This window comes from Suncus etruscus, chromosome 16 (assembly GCF_024139225.1).
Source record: "Suncus etruscus isolate mSunEtr1 chromosome 16, mSunEtr1.pri.cur, whole genome shotgun sequence".
Classification (NCBI taxonomy): domain Eukaryota; kingdom Metazoa; phylum Chordata; class Mammalia; order Eulipotyphla; family Soricidae; genus Suncus; species Suncus etruscus.
The window spans coordinates 69,750,930-69,769,438 of NC_064863.1; the positions used below are offsets into that span (position 1 = coordinate 69,750,930).

Consider the following 18,509-nt stretch of genomic DNA (forward strand, 5'->3'; position numbering starts at 1 on the left):
TCTCTCTCTCCCCACACCCAGCAATGCGGTTCTCAGGAGTATCCTGGCTCTACACTCAAAATCACTCCTGGCAGGCTCAGGAACCATATGAGATGCCAGGGATTGAACCTGGGTTTGTCCCCGGTCTGCTGGGTGCAAGGCCTAACCTGCTGTGCCATCACTCTAGTCTCTCATTAGTCTTTTTTGATTAGTCTTTTTTGATTATTATTCCCAGTAAAATTTCAGTTCAGAAGTCATTGGTCCTAGATCCACATTTAGAACATGGGTTCAACATTCAGAATAAGGCAGTCCTAATTTATTGTTCTAGTAGTCCTTAACTGACAAACTGACATTTCAGAGATTCATTTTGATACAAATTTATATATTTTCTCCCAATATCAAGGTGAACATTCCCAAGGTTATGAGGAGAAAGATGCTCTTAGAGTCAATTAGCATTTTTAGTGTAAGTTTAAAACAAAAAATTTCTGGTAAGAGGTAACTATACTCTACCCCTAGAAAATGGTTTTCGTTGTTTTGTAAGAGACATTAAATATTGGTGCTTAGTAAGATTTTTTTTCTTTGTACATGCATCTGCTCTTACCATAGTTTTTCCAGATTTATAAAAAAAAGAACTCCTTGTCCTGTTTCCAGCTAATTTCTTCAACTTATTTTTGATACTTTCCAACCCCTCTTTCCACTGAAGCTAAACTTCACCTGTTATTATTCTGTTTTTATATAAGTTCTCAAATTGATTCTTTCTAAAAGCTTCATTACCATGCCTTTAAATTTGTTAAATTACTCAGACATTAAAGAAATGAAAATTTCCTTGAATGTTGCACTATCTCTACATCAGTTTATAGTTAATCTCTTTAAAATAATCTCTATTTTTGCTTCTTGTGTAGTTATTAATTTGTAATAATGGGTTTTCTGGCCTAATTATTTAAACAAAGTTAATCCTTCTAAAATTATGACATTAGTTTCAAATCGATTGGATTATTTGCAGTTTTCGGTTTATCTTCTATACATTGTTTTATTATTTTCAATCATCATTTTTGATTGATTTCAAATACTAAGTACTTTAACATTTTGTTCTCATATCCCTCAGATATCTCACTTCGTTTATCTCATATTTGAAATTTCATTCATTTTATATAATCTTCTGAGTATTGAATACTTAGTATAATCGTCTTTACAACTGTAACTTCATATGTGTTTCTCTTTATTTTATTTTTTAAAATTTATTTTATTGAAACCATTGTGATCTACAAAGTCCTGCATAGTTGAATTTCAAATATACAGTGATCCAGGGCCATTTCCACCACCAGTTTTGACCTCCCTCCACCAATGGACCCAGTATGCATCCTAAACCACCAAGGTACATTGGATGCAGGGATAAGTTACACAATGAATGAAGCCTTAAGAGTAGAAATGAAGTGGTAAGTAAAAAATAGAAACAGCTTCAGCCAGCTCCAATGTGCCAGTCATTATTGTAGTGGGCTCTACCACAACTATAGAAAAGTTGTATTTAAGGCTGTTTGGGCTTACAGGATTGCATAGGCTGCCTTATATTGCTCATTGTCACTGTACCACTGCCAATCAGCTCACTTTACTCATCTTCCCTTCTGCTTTGCAGAACATGCATCTGTCAGCAACAGTTTGGACTTTCAGGTCTTCCTGCCCTGCTTGTTTTCCACTGCCCATATCTAGTAATTGAATATTTTACTGTGGTTGTAATTCAAAGATTCAGTATGTCATGCTTAATTCAGTATGTTAATGCTTAACTGGTATTAAGGATTCTTTCTAAAAATATAAACATGCATTAATAAATTCACATTGTTTTAATGTTAAATAATATGTCAGCCATTGTAAGTTAAATCACATTAACTTATTAAATATTTTCACACTTTTTCACCCTTTTTATTATGACTGCTTAGAAAATAAAAAATTACATAAGGTTCAAGTTTATAACTTATATATTATTTAATTTATATGGTAACACTGTTTGTGTTTATTTACTGTAAACCAGAGGTAAAATCTCATCCTAGTATTTGAAGCCAATATTAATTGTAAATAGATGTTATGTAAGAACCACAAACCAGTCCCTGAGTGAAAACCAGATATCAGAGGTAACTTGCAGAAAGGCAGATCACTTTGTGAAATCAGGCCAGAGGAAACTGCCCTGCTGTGTGATTACTAATTGGGAGAGACTGTGTATGTCATATGTGCGTGTTTCTCTACTTTTCTGTCTCCTGAACCTCTCCTGAGTGGGGCGAGAAGGGCCCAACAAAATCGCTCCCCTAGGCTCCAGAAGAGCATGGCCGCTCCGCTTTGTGGAGATTGATAGACCTTTGGCAAAACTCACAAATAAAGAAAGAGAAACTTAATAATCCATATTAGAAATTAAAAGGGGGAGATCACTACAGATATTGCAGAGATTCAAAGGGTAATCAGAGACTGTGAAACTCTATGCCACAAAATATGAGAATCTGGAAGAAATGGATAAATTCTTGGACTCTTATAACCTTCCAGGGTTGAATAAATAAGATGGAGCATATCTAAACACCCCCATCACCATTGAGTAAATTAAAATGGTAATCAAATTTCTGCCCAAAAACAAAAGCCCAAGCCCAGATGAATTTACTAATGAATTCTTTCAAACCTTTCATGAGGAACTACTATTAATCCTGGCCCGGCTCTTTCATGAAATCGAAAAATCAGGAATACTTCCAAATAACTTTTATGAAGCCAACATCACCTTGATACCAAAACCAGACAGAGATGCTGCCAAAAAAGAACATTACAGACTAATATCCCTGATGAATACAGATGCAAGATCCTCAACAAAATCCTGGCAAATAGGATCCAATGCCTCATCAAGAAGATCATTCACTACAATCAAGTAGGCTTCATCCTATTGACTTTATCAAGGATGGTTTAACATGCTTAAATCTATCAATATAATGCATAACATCAACAACAAGAAAAATAAAAATCACATGATCATATCAATAGTCTACAAGAAAGCATTTGATAAGGTCCAACACCCACTCATAATAAAAATTCAGCAAGATGAGAATGAAAGGAACCTTTCTCAATATAGTCAAGGCCATCTATTACAAGCCAATGGCAAATATCATCCTCAATAAAGAAAAACTAAAAGCCTTTCCTCTAAATTCTGGTACAAGACAGAGCTGTCCTCTCTCACAACTGCTCTTCATCATAGTACTAGAAGTACTTTCTATAGCCATTAGGCAAGAAAAAGATATCAAGGGAATCCAGATAGAAAAGGAAGAAGTCAAGCTCTCACTGTTTGCAGATGACATGTTATTCTACTTAGAAAACCCTAAATATTCTACCAAAAAGCTTCTAGAAGCAATAGATTCATCTAGCAAAGTGGAAGTCTACAAAATTAATGCACAAAAATCAATGGTCTTCTTTATACACCAATAATGATAGGAAAGAAATGGACATTAAAAAAACAACCCTATTTACATTAGTGCCACACAAACTCAAATATCTTGGAGTCAACTTGACTAAAAATGTGAAGGACCTATACAAAGAAAACTATTAAACACAGCTTCAAGAAAGAAGAGAGGATACTAGGAAATGGAAACACATACCCTGATCATGAATTGGCAGGAATGACATCATAAAAATGGCAATACTCCCCAAAGCAGTGTACAAATTTCATGCGATTCCTCTACAGAAACTGTGGTACATCTACACAATGGAATACCATGAAGTTGTTTGGAAAAAAGGAATCATGAAATCTGGAAAGTTTTATGCTGAGCAAAATGAGTTATAGGGAGAGGGATAGACATAGAATAATCTCATGCATTTTTGACATATAAATATATATGGTAGTAATATTCAGAGACATTAGAGATGAAGGCCAAGAAGCCAGTCCATGGTAGTAATTGTGACACAAATAGTTAAGAGTGCAGTTATGGTATAAAAAGAGACCACTATTGGAAATGATCACTCTGGGCAAGAACTTAGGGACATAAAATGGTAGGCATGGTACTCCTTTAGTAAAATTATTGCAAACTACAGTGTCTAAAAAGAAAAAAAAAGAGAATGAAAGGGAGAGAAAGGAAAAATTTCTGCCCCAGAGGCAGATGGGGCAGGGTGGGAAACTGGGGACATTGGTAGTGGGAAATGTGCACTTGTAAATGGTATGGGTATTCTATATTGTATAAATGAAACTCAATAATTAACAAATTTGTAACTGTGATAGACAAAAACCATGGGGGCTGGAGCAATGACGAAGCTATAGGGTGTTTGCCTTGCACGGACCACAGTTTGATCCCTCGGTGTCCCATATGGTACCTCAAGCCAGGAGCGATTTCTGAGCACGTAGCCAGGAGTAATCCCTGAGCATCACTGGGTGTGGCCAAAAAACAAAACAAAACAAAACAAAACACAAAACACCTAACTTTATTATGAACAACCTTGTAGTCAGGAAGTAAAGTGATTTAAAAAGAAAGAGTAAGAAAGGAACAATGGAAGTTCTTTGTTTGCTTAGAATAGATTTCCATAAAATGCAAAGTAGACAAGTGAAACAAATTAAAACTTACAATGTTTTTATATCCAGCCTATGAACTAGAATTAAATGGTAGTTGTTCTTTGACACAAATTTTTATCATCAGATGGGCAGTTAGTAATAGTTGATAATAGATAATAGATACTTGATTTTCAACCTGGTATCACTTATTTATTCACTCATTTATAGTACCTGTTGGATTCTTATCGCCATTGAGTTATGATAACTGGTTCAAATTACCTTTATAGATTTTGGGAGACATATTTTCCGTTAGTCTAGTCAGGCTCTCATTTGCTTGACTATTAGGCATATGTATAGTTTCAGCATGGGACTCTTTATGGTTATTCCATACTGTTGTAATTAACAAAGCGGGGAGTCAGTATAAGCCTGAGATGATTATCATAATGATAAAAATTAACTGAGCATTTCCCGTGAACAAGGCACTGTGTTGAATAATTTATAAATCATTTTCACTTAGTATTTACAACAAGCTTATGAGTGAGAAATTTTTTCCAAATTTTAAATTCGAAGAGTGTGCTTTATTGAAGATCTTTTGCCCATACGGATACATTTGTACTCCAAATGAGAAATCTAGTTTTGAGTGTAATAGAAATCACGTTGGTCACAATAAAAATATTAAGAAAAAATAATGGCATAATTCCTAATGCCATGACTTGTTTTCAAATCAGTATGTGTTATTATTTTAGGATATTATTATGAAAAGATACTAGTCTTCCATCTATATTCTATTACTCATTGTCGCATCATATATTTCTGTTGCTGTAAGTATAAACTGACTTGAGAAGACCTAATTTGGGCCTGTTTTTTAGAATTTTGAGCAATCCTACTATCCACAGCTAAGCATGAGGAATTTCTGTCATCTTGTACCCACCCTTGCCACTTCCTTCTTTCATTGAGCTTGGCAGAAAATAGTCCTTTGTACTTAACCAGTCTTTTATTTTCAGTCACTATGAGTAAGAATTACAGTGTCCCACAGCTTTGTGTGTGCAAAAGTTCTGGATAGAACTAAAAGTGGCCTTTAATTATGGCTTGAGCCTAAAAGTCTTTAGGAAGAAAATTGGCCCTGAATTGTTGACCTCAGTTATGTCCCAGGACACTTTTAGAATCTATTCCTATCCTCTGAACTGTGCTTCACATATTTTTGTAACATTTAATTGAGAATTTTTATAAATAAATTTAATTTTCAAATACTTAATTAGTTTAGTTTCTTTTTATCCCAAATTAAACATTAAACACTCTCTTTAATGGACACTCAAAGAAATGAGGTACCTAAATCTATAACAACTCTTGCCTGTGTAAAAAATTCAAACATGCTAAGGTGTCTAAATTCTGTCTGAATTGCTACCAAAATATGTCTCTGAGTGAGTCTAAGGTAAAATTTTATTTAGGATGTTTGGCTTATTTTTATTTTAAAAAAGATAAAATTACACAACAATCATCTGATAGTTTATTTAATTTGTCAAGAATGTGTCCCCTCATGATTATATCTATGGTTAGATCTTAAGTGAATAATTAGAAACTGAAACATTTAGTTTATTGACAACATTTAGAGTGGTTAGGACATAGTTATTCTTTACACAAGACTCTCAAATATTTTTAAATGTTGGTAAACTTTACGCAACATAAAATTTATAATTCTAAACATCTTAAGTGCACTGGTAAACTAGGTACTTTCAAATTACTCAACTTTTCCAAATTTTGATGTAAAATTTCAAGTTTTGGGGAAAAGTTCAAAGACCAATACAATAAACAGTGGTATATTTACATCGTAGACTAAACAATTGTGAATGTTTTTTAACATTTGATTCTACTCTTTTAATATGTATGTCTACTATTTTAAAATAGTTTTAATTTTATTTTGTTTGCTTGCTTGGGGATCATAACTGGTGATGCCCAGTGGTTATGTCTTAGTTTGCACTCCTGCTGGTGCTGGCGGATCATATGAAATGACAGGATTCAAATCCAGGTCAACCAAGTGCAAGACAAGCTCACTTCCTTATGTACTATCTTTCCAATTCAAGAATGGCTTTTTAAAATGTTCTTAAAATCTCATTTGATTCTAGTTTGTAACATGAAAGAAATATGCGTCAATAAATAGAAAACATTATCATTTTATTCACCAAATTTTTATATTTTATTTATTTATTTATTCACCAAATTTTAAATATTTTTTATTTTCCTTTGTTTTTATAACTACCAAGATATACATAATAAATAATAGTTTCAGGTATATAATACTCCACAACCACACCCACCACCAGTATGCCAGTGTAATGTCCCTTCAATAAAGCATGAAGTTCCTTCTCATTTCCTTGCCCCATTCATTTGGTGTAGACAGTTATTTTTTTTTGTTGTTGTTTTATTTCAGTTGTTTGGGATATGCCCTATTACATTTAGCCCTTACTCTTTGCTTTGGGTTCGGGAATCACAACTGGTGGGGTTCAGGGGACCATTTTTTCATAAAGGGGATAGGAATCTGGTGATCTGTGAGACGTTTATGTAAGAAAACATGAAATTGGGGCCAGAACAATATTACAGTAGTAGGGCATTAGCCTTGCACTCAGCCAACTGGGAATCGATCCCTGGCATCCCATATGGTCCCTCAAGCCTGTCAGGAGTTATTTCTTTTGGAGAGCAGAGCCAGGAATAACTCCTGAGTACCACCAGGTGTGGCCCAAAAACAAAATAAAATAAACAAACAAACAAATACAAATAGTTAAGTTAGAACAATTTTGTTGGTTCTTTGACTAAAGTTAACTGAAGCTATTTTAAAGACATTTAGGTAAAATACTCTGTAGAGCAGGATTAACCAACTATTAAAAGATCGAAAAAAATAAAAACACTCTATTTTCTTTATATTATAGATACCTCTTTATTTTCTTCATAAAAATAGGTCTCATTCTTACTACTTCAAGAATGTATATGATTTAAATTATAAAGAGTCAAATAATGATTATTTTAAGGAGTAATCAAGCTCCTTTGAAATATTCTCTGAAAACAAATATATGTCAATGGAAAGTACAGAGATTTCTGCCACATTTTCTCTGAAAGCCATATAGAAGCAGCCCATAGTTAAGCATATCTTAAGATTAAAAATTAGCTATTTAACTCATCTGAGAAGTAACTTTCAAGAAGTATGGAAGACAGAGTTAAAGAAGAAAAAGCACTGTTAGGTATACAAAGTAAGATAAAATAACAAAAAAGGATAAAGATATCACAAAGTAGAATCCAAACAAACAAAAGTTACTTTGATGAATGAGAAAGAAAATTGTTTCTTGCCAACATAGTGAATGTTGGGTCTAGGGAAGCATGTACCCACATCTCACTGATGTTTAACTTATTTTCTATTTTACTTTTTATGCAAAATGTTATATATTAACAAATACAAAACAAAGTGAGTAGAGAGATGCAGTACCAATATTGAAAATATTAAATGTTTCAAATAATATATTAAAAAGGCAAAATATTGCCTGCTTTCATTCATGCTCTAAAATATACCTTAAAGAAGAAAACTGAGGGATTTGAGAAATAGCACAGCAGAGAGGGTTTTTGCCTTACATGCGAATTACCCATGTTTGATACCAGTAACCCATATGGTTCCCCAAACCTGTCAGGAATGATTTCTGAGCACAGAGCCAGCAATAACCACTGAATGACATTGGGTGCATTACAAAGACCAAAATAATTATTTTAAGAAAAAAGAATAAAACTGAAAACATTGGGAATGATAAAGCATATGATATATGAATGAGTAGCTTAACGTATTTATATAATAAAAATGTCCAAATGACCTGAGGAATGGATAATTTGGAATAATTATGTTGAAATATAATTTTAAAATTGTGTGTAATTTATTGAAAGGAAAAAGACATTAAATAATTTAAACTCAGTTGGTTAAGAAATATTTATACTGTTTGTAGGAAAGAATGAATTAGTTCCAAACTGAATGATTATTTTTTTTTCTTTTCCTTAACCTTTTTATTTCCAACAGAGTAGCATAACTTGAATCATTCAGCCTCATAAATTGAGGGGTGGGGGGAAAGAATGATACCAGGACCAGTCATATGAACATGTAGTGCAAATAAAAAATGACCAGACTGGAATACCAAACAGAATAGATACCCAACCTATAACAAGCTGTAAGGTGGAGACCAGTTACACTAGGATTCTGGGGGTAAAGGGATATGTGGGAGACAAACTGGGAACAGGAGTGGAGGGAGGACAACATTGGTGGTGGGAGAGCCCTTCATTCATTGTCACTTTGTACTGTAAATAATTCTGCATAATGAAATTCAGTCACAATTAAAAAAAAGTAAAAAAAAACTGCCTGGTCCTGGATACCTGTACTATTTTAAGTTTTTGTCAGACTTTGAATATTCTTTTTTTTTTTTTTTAATGTAATTTTTATTTTGATCATAGTGGCTTACATATTGTTGACAATAATATTTTAGGTATATATTTACATAAAATCCGGGGGGATTCCCATCCCTAAATTGTCCTCCCTACACCTCCGTTTTTGTCCCACCTCCCTTTTCCTCTTCCCTCTCCCCCAGGGCGTCTAGAATATGTGGTCCCCTCTGTATCTAACCTACTACTTAGTAGTCTTGCATCAGTTTGGTCTTGATGTCTCCCTGATTTCCCCCTCTAAGTGGGGGCAGGGCTAGCTAGTTCAAGTTGCGTGGTTTTGCCTGAAAAGGTGAAAATATATAAACTGGGGGTAAAAGTCTAATACCCCGAAGATGGGCAGAATCCTTCTAGAGGTTCTCATCATCGATTTGGGAAATGAGTGAGAGAAAGAATGTGAAACACTCCACCAGTACCAAAAAAAGTGAATGATTATTTAATTTTGAGGAGAACTGTTCAGAGAGAGCTTACTATGATTTACGTTAGTCATACATATTAACATAGCTTCTTGGTGTTTCCTTGAAAAAGTTAGTTCCTAAGTAAGACAAATATAAAGTCTTACACACAAACACACACAAAGCTGGTCTATCTAACTGGAAAGAGATATGCTTATTACATGCTTCTGCATGTGCTAATTAAAATAATAACTTACATATTACTTTCAAAGCACATTTTACAATCTATGCCATTTTAATATTTTTCACCCTAGATTTTGTTTCAACAAGAAATAATAGCATGGTGACTCAGAACAATAAAATATAATCTATTATTCTAGGAAAGCTATAATGTCTACAGAGTATTTACAGGAACACAAATTAAGGTGTGATTAATTAATCACCTGGTGTTTAATCACAGGAAAGGCAATGGCAAGAAAATAATTTTGTATATCAAAAAAATTAGTAGAGAAGTGGAGCACAGAGCATTTTTAATGAGAAGAGAAGCACGGAAAAATATAGTAAATGTGAGAGATAGTTTAGTGTCTGATGCAATCTCTGTACCTTATCGGGTGTAGTTTAATAATCTAGAAGCAGGATAATTAATATTGGATTTTATTTTGTAAAAGAGCAAAGCTGACTGGAAGGAAGTTTCTCATAGATTATTGTAAAGAATTTTTTTTATATCTTTATTTGAACACCTTGATTACAAACATGATTGTAGTTGGGTTTCAGTCATATAAAGAATACCCACCATCACCAGTGCGACATTCCCAACACCAATGCCCCAAATCTCCCTCCTCCCCACCTCACCCACAGCCTGTATTTGAGACAGGCTTTCTACTTCCCTCATTCATTCACATTGTTATGATAGTTGTCAGTGTAGTTATTTTTCTGACTGCACTCACCAATCTTTGTGGTGAACTTCATATTGTGAGCTGGAACTTCCAGCCCTCATCTTTGTTGTCTCTGAGAATTATTACAAAAATGTCTTTTATTTTTTTTAAAACCCATAGATGAGTGATACTATTCTGTGTCTATCTCTCTCCCTCTGAATTATTTCACTCAGCATAATAGATTCCATGTACATCATGTATAGGAAAATTTATTGACTTCATCTCTCCTTATGGCTGCATGATATTACATTGAGTATATGTATCACAGTTTTAAAGAAATGTTTGTTATGACATGAGAAACGAAGACTCTCAAAACCTTCATGTTCAAAGAATTCAATGATCATACAATTATATTCTGACATTAAACTATAACTAAAAATGGTAGTTGAACAAATAATAGTAAAGGGTTAACTTGGAGCACTTATATTCTGGTAGACAGCATGGAGACAATCATTAGATATTTTATATTTTAACTGTAGAAATATAGAGTACAGAAGTTTATTTGAACACAATGTGATACATTAAGGATATAAATATTTTTCATGATGGTTTAATGAAAGGAAGAAACAGATTCTACTCTAAAGTCATTCAACTTCTTCTGACTTAGTAGCATAAATTTATTCAAAGTAGTCTGCTAATCCTTTTTATTTCTTAATGTTTGTAGTAATATTTTTCTTTCACTTATGAAAGAAATTAATATATTATATATTTCAATTTACCCCTTTTTCTTAGTAAGCCTAAAATTTTTAACTTTTTATTTATCCTTGTAAAGAATCAACTTTAGAGTTCATTCATCTTTTATATTTCTTTTGGAGTTCTATCCCTTTTATTTCTGTGGGTTTATTTTATTATTTCCTTTCTTCTTGTTTCAGTTTGCTTTTATTCTTTTTCTATATCCTTCAATGTGAGGTTAGTGGCTTATTTAAGATGTATGTATGTATGTATGTATGTATGTATGTATGTAATTTTTCCATGACTCTATTGCTATAAATGTCCCTTTTAACACTATTTGTTGCCCAATGTGTTCTAAGAGCTCATGTCTTTTTTTAATGTTTCCACTCTTTAAAATATTTCTCTTAATTTCTGTGTAAAGCCAGCCATATTCATAAGTATTTTTTTTTCTATTTTTGGTTTTGGGGCCACACCCGGTGATAATCAGGGGTTACTCCTGGATATAAACTCAGAAATTATTTCTGGCTTGGGGAACCATATGGGATGCCCAGGGATCAATCCGTGGTCTGTCCTATGTTAGTGCATGCAAGGCAGATAGATGCCTTACTGCTTGCACCACTGCTCCACCCCCTCAGAAATATTTTCATTAGTCTACATGTTCAAGGTTTTTTCAACTTAAATTTATTTATTTTGGGGGGGGAACTGTATTTTGTCCCATACCCCGCTGTGCTCAGGGCTTACTCTGGCTCTGCACTTAAGAATCAGTTCTGGCTAACTCAGAAGTCCATATGACGTACCAGGAATCAAATCTGGGTCAACTGCATGCAAGGCGCCCTACCCACTGTACTTTTATAGTTGACTTATAGTTCTTTTACATTGTGATATTATAAGATAATAGATACAATTTCCACCGTTGTGACTCTACTGACATTTGTTTATGTCCCAATTTATGTTCTGTTTTGAGACTTACGTAACGTTCATTTAGAACAATATGTCTATGGCTTTTTAGGAATACAAGTGTCCTGTAAATGTGTATCTGATTAAGTTAATCTTGTTGAATTTCTCATTTAAGACTGTTTTTCTTTCATTGATTTTTGGGTTGTTTGATATGTCCATTAATAAGTGTGAAATTTTCAAGTCTTCTTGTTATAGTGTTGTAGTTGATATCTCTTTTCAGGCTTTTTAGAAGTTGTTCATGTGTATTAAAATCCTTTATCTACTAGATATATTTTAATGCCCACTGCCTTCTCTTGATGAATACCTTTATATTGTACAAGTCCCATCCGTATCTCATATTTTATATAAAATCTTATTTAATATGAGTTTGTCTGCCAATGATTTTTAGTCTCAATTTATCTGTAGAGGTATTTTTCAACATTTTACTTTAAGTCTGTATTTAACTTTGAATTTCTGTTACACAAAGACTGTTTTTTTAATATTTTATTTTATCATTTGGGGGTCACACCTGGCTCTGGCTTTGGGGTCACGTCATCTATGCTCAGGAATCACCTCTGTTAGTGTTGTGATTATATGTAGTGCTAAGGACTGGACCAGTGTCAACTCCTATAAAGAATGCATCTTAACCTCTCTACTATTATTTTGGCCACTAAAGAATAAGTTTATTTATTTATTGCCTGTTAAATTAGGCCACTCTCTTTCTTTGATCAATAAATTTAGTCTGTTGGCATTTAATTACATTATTATTTTTAAATATAATAGATACAGTATTGTTATACAATAATTACTAAAATTTTAAATCATTAAATATAATAGATACAGTATTGTTATAAAATAATTACTAAAATTTTAAATTATCTATACTAAAATATCTGGAAACAATACATACTGGCAGGCATGTGAAAAATTAGCACTGTTGGTGGGGAAATAATTTGGTTCAGGAATGATGGAAACTATATATGATTTTCTCAAAATTATAGATATAGACATAACATATAATTCAGCAATTTGATTCCTAGGTATCTACCCAACAATACAAAAACATCAATTATAAAGAATAGCATGAACACCTATTTTTAATGCATTGATAATTACTAAAACCAATATCTAGAGACTTTCTAAGATATTTTAGGGATATAACAGAAGTGCCCCTCCTACACATAATTAAGGTTTTTGAGGAACATTTGGGGCCACACCCCAACAGTTCCCAGATGTTACTCCTGGCTCTGTGCTCAGAAATTACTCCTGGAAACTCAACAGATCATATAGGATATTGGGGATCTATCCTGGATTAGCCACATGCAAGGTAAACACCCTATATGCTGTTCTATTTCTCTGGTCCAGGAATTAAATTTTTAATGTGATACCCATATACATACAAACACAGGAATTAAGTTTTTAATGTGATACACATACACACAGAAAGACAATATTATTCTTCCAGTAAAAATAGGCATGTTGCCATTTCTAGTAGTTTTGTAGATAGTGAAATAAATCAAGTGAGATAAAACAAAATGAGAAAAGACAAATATTTATTATATTTATCACATATGGACTCTAAGGTAATATGAGACTGTGATCTAAAATAGATTTGGATGGTTGTAACCAGGGTCTAGGAATAAGATGATGTTCTGAATGTTGCTGAAAAGTTTTAAACTTTCAACTATAAGACTACGTTTTAATAATCCAATGTAGGGGCCTCAGTGGTGGTGCAGGGAGTAAGGCATCTGCCTTGTGTGAGCTAGCCTAGGACGGACCGCAGTTCGATTCCCTAGCATCCCATATGGTTCTCCAAGCCAGGGGCTTTCTGAGTGCATAGCCAGGAGTAACCCCTGTTGTCACAGGGCATGCCCCCCCCCAAAAAAAACCAAAAAACAAACAAACAAAAATCCAATGTAAAACAACTTGATAGAAAAAATACTTGAAAGTTAAGATAGTGGATCTGAAATGCTATCACACACACACACACACACAATATCAGTTTTGCAATGTGCTACATATCTTAGCTACTGCAGAAATCCTTTTTGAATATTTTAACATTGAAATAACATGTTGTGCATCTTAAACATATACTATACCATGTTAATTATATATCAATACAATACATTATAGAAGTAAATAATTATCTATTGATAAAGATGAGCATTTTAATTTTTTAAAGTAAATGCATCACATCATCACATATTTGAGAGATACTGATCATAATACATTGTTTCAAGATGACACAAAGCAGTTATTAAAATAAATAGAAATAAAATAAAAAACTAAAAAAATGTAAGAATAAAAAAGAAAAAGTTAAGTAGCTAGTATATTTGTGAAAATTATTGTATCTATAATAAACTCATTAATAAATAGCAGAAGGTTTGTAAGCTCTTTTTTTAAATAGATAAAAATACAGTAAAAAAGAAGTGTGTGTGTGTGTGTGTGTAAGTTGTTTGCAAAGCTCAGCAAAATAGGGGAGAAACAGAAAGGAAAAGCCTTTGGACAAAATACAGGGAGACCTTACCCTGAGGTATTCTGTCATAAGACCAACTCTGGGTTTCAGGCATACTAGGTTGTCCAACTCCTGAGTCATTCTCTCTAGTCCCAGTAAAATCTCTTCACACAATCACTGTTGTTGCTGTCAGGATTCTGTAGTTAGAGATCTTGGTTTCTGTACAGATCCTACATAGAAGTCAGGATGCTGTAAAGCATCTTCTGGTTTCATTTCACCTTTAGGGAGGAATGCGGAGAACTAAGCCCTGAAAGCTGGTTGATGTTTTTGCTAAGTAGTCTGGGTGTCAAAAGAACCCTCTTTGGAGTAAGTCAATGCCAGGGTAACAGGGTCTTCCCTGATAGAGGTTTACTTCCTGGTGATGGAAACAACTATGGCTGTTTCTGTAGATGGTATCCATGGGTCAGGGGTGAATGGACAATGTGCATTCTTCCAAGGCATAAACCAAGTCATTATGACAATGTTCAGGGTGTAAGGCCCCACTGCAGTAAAACTTTGTGTTTTCCTATCTCTATTAGATAAGAGCATGTTTGCATATGTAATATTTTTCCATTTAAATGTGCCCATGCCTAAAGGAACAATGCCACAAGGTATTACTGGAGCATATGGGGGCCATTGTAACAAGTCCAACAATCCCCATAGCCTGGTTCTAATATGAACTCTAAACAGAGAGACTTAAATATGAGAATTTTACATGTTAATTTTATCTTAAAATATGATGTATATTAATGAACTTTAGAAGAATGGGTGCATTGGATTAAGAAAAAAATATTTTTGAGTCTATTAAATAGCAGATTAAACAAGCTGTGAAAAATTTCTATTACATTGATATGGCCAAAATAATCACCTCATCAGGCCTGATGAAGAGAGAAGAATTTATATTTTAAGTTGAATCCTGATTATGCTTTGGGTATTGCCAACAACAAATTTATGATCAGGGGCCGGGCAGTGGCGCTAGACGCAGGGGTCCTCAAACTTTTTAAACAGGGGGCCAGTTCACTGTCCCTCAGATCATTGGAGGGTCTGACTCTAGTAAAAACAAAACTTATGCACGAATTCTTTTGCACACTGCATAGATCTTATTTTGCAATGAAGAAACAAAACATACAAATACAATATGTGGCCAGTTCACTGTCCCTCAGACCATCGGAGGGTCTGACTCTTTAAAAACAAAACTTAGGAACGAATTCTTATGCATACTGCATAGATCTTATTTTGCAATGAAGAAACAAAACATACAAATACAATATGTGGCCAGTTCACTGTCCCTCAGACTATTGGAGGGTTTGACTATAGTAAAAACAAAACTTATGAACGAATTCTTATGCACACTGTATATATCTTATTTTGCAATGAAGAAACAAAACAGATAAAAATTTAATATGTGGCCCGTAGGCCATAGTTTGAGGACTAGAGGTAAGGTGCCTGCCTTGCCTGCGCTAGCCTTGGACGGACAGCAGTTCGATCCCCCGGCGACCCATATGGTCCCCCAAGCCAGGAGCGACTTCTGAGCGCATAGCCAGGAGTAACCCCTGAGCATCACTGGGTGTGGCTCAAAAACAAAAACAAAAACAAAAAAAATTTGTGATCAAACAAATTGAGTTTGTCTAATTTTGAATGCATATATTTTCACCATTAAAAAAACTATGTTGTGGATTAATAGTAACTTGGAGATGTACACTGAGATATTATTTGAATATAAAATTATAAATGTTAAGGAGAAAAGCCAGAGCAATATGATAGCAGATTTGACTTATCTAGCACATACCCAATGTGGTTTTTAATTTAGTGGCCCTATGTGGGTCCCCAACCAGCCAGAAATGATCCCTAAACCCAGAGATAATAGTGAGTGCTATGCACCACTGGGGGTGACTAAAACAAAACAAAATTAAAAATTAGAGAAAAATGAAAATGGGAGAGAGAAAATAAGAAAATAAGAGAATAAGAAAGAGAAAAGGAGATGATGTTTGTGTAGTTTTGAAGAGTTGTCCACTCTGAAACAGTAGAAAATGAGGAATTTAGTTCAGGAGGAGACAATGTAAAAGCAAAAGGAGTAGAAAGGTGTTCAAAACATTTTCCACTATAGTTTTCTAATAGTTTATTTTATGTTCTAGTGTCATCTTATACATATCTATAGGTGTATATACACATATCTACATTCTATAAGTATTTAAATACAATCTGAAGATATTAAATTACTTATGGTTATTTTAGTATATACTTTATATTTTAGAATTCTGATCTTCAGGGTCTGTCAAATCTTATTTATTAATCTGAGTCTATTATTTTGGATAGTGACTTGATTTCTAACCGTCAGTTTCTTTCTATGATAAAAGTTGGTAATATAAAGGTGGAATTAAGACAATTGAATAGGGAGAAACTGAAATACCTCCTCATGATTACAAAAAATTTACACTAGAACTTGGACTTATTTACAAAGAAGTTTACATTAAACCCTAAAAAATAAAACAACTAAATCATGAACCTAAAAGAAAACACACAAATGGATTGTAGATACTATGCTCCTAAAATAATTCATAAATTAAAATCAGCATTTAGAAAGTTTTTTTAATGTGCAGCTGTATTTTGCATCACATGAACCACCCAGTACTCCAATCTCATAATTCTGTACTTAAAATTGTAGACAGGGAGCAAGGAATGATTGTGTCTCTAAAATTCTAAAGAAAAATGCAAGAAACTATTATGTCTATATAATCATCAGTATTGTTAGATGCCATCTTGTCAACTTCACCAAATCTTGCTGATAGCAGTGTTGGTAGACACCATATTGGAAATCCCTCCATAGTAACAATCCCTAGGGCAAATTCCTGAGGTGCTGCACCCATTACTAGCAAATAGCTGAGTTAACTTGAGACTGAGAGATAATTATCAAGAGTTCTTTCCTCTGGCAGATAAATATTTCCTACCTCTGCCATTCCACATCTGATTATTAGCAAGCAAGCCACACACCCACAGAGAGTAAATACTGAAAACTTTCTAAAGTAGAGCTAAGTGTGGTGTGTATCTGTTGGGAGGTGGTGTCCTTTGCTCATTGTGCTTCCAATTCTAACCTATTGTCAGTCAGATTTATTTCCTGCAAGTTCCAAAGTGTGTGATTTATCCGCAGCTATCATTGAGGTTGCAACATCTTCTCAAACAAAATCCAGCACAAATTTCCAAACACTTCCCAGTGTGTTCAACCCAGATAGTCTAATAACTGCTGGGACTGGAGACCTTGATTCACAGATTTTTTTTGCCAATGGTTTGATAATAAAAGGCACTTACACCTGCCTGGGAGCACAATGACATACTAGAAGAAAGGAATTAATTAGCCCACATTGATGGAACAAAACAACAGCCTGAAATGAATACAAAAGTACCATCCAAATTTACCTGAAGACTTCAAAGCAACACTTCTAACTACTCAATGAAATGAAGAGATCATGAAAGAAAGATGCAACAAAGACATAAAGGTTAAAGAAACTGAAGACAGAAATCACGAAAATGAAAATAGGAAGCTGGACTAAAAATATAATTAAGATGCTAACAAACAGAATGGAAGCAGTAAAATAAATCAAATCAGTGAGCCTAAAAGTAATATAATGGAAATTCAAAACACCAGCAAAATAATTCTATACATTGATAATAATATAATAAGAACTTCAGGATAGAATGATGAGAATTCCAGTTGCATTATAGTGGTTCCAGAAGAAGAGAGACAAGGACAAGATTTTTATTTTGAATAATTACAAATAAAATATCCTAAAGCTGAAAAACAAATTAGATCCAGGATCAGAGTTTTCAAATAATGCCCCCCCCCAATAAAGACATACACTAAGGTACCTTAAAATATGTAAACAATTAAATATGAAGAGAAAAGGGGCCCGGTGGTGGCGCTGAAGGTAAGGTGCCTGCCTTGCCTGCGCTAGCCTTGGACGGACCGCGGTTCGATCCCCCGGTGTCCCATATGGTCCCCCAAGCCAGGAGCAACTTCTGAGCACATAGCCAGGAGTAAACCCTGAGCTTTACTGGGTGTGGCCCAAAAACCCAAAAAAAAAATGAAGAGAAAAATAAAGAACAGAGATAATTCTCAAATATACAGACACTTC

At 33.9% G+C, this 18,509-nt stretch overlaps 1 protein-coding gene across 2 annotated transcripts in view; it reads left to right on the forward strand.

Moving 5' to 3' along the window:
- Positions 1–18,509, forward strand: part of CFAP299 (cilia and flagella associated protein 299) — a 569,122-nt gene that overhangs the window by 480,408 nt on the left and 70,205 nt on the right. The window lies entirely within an intron of this gene.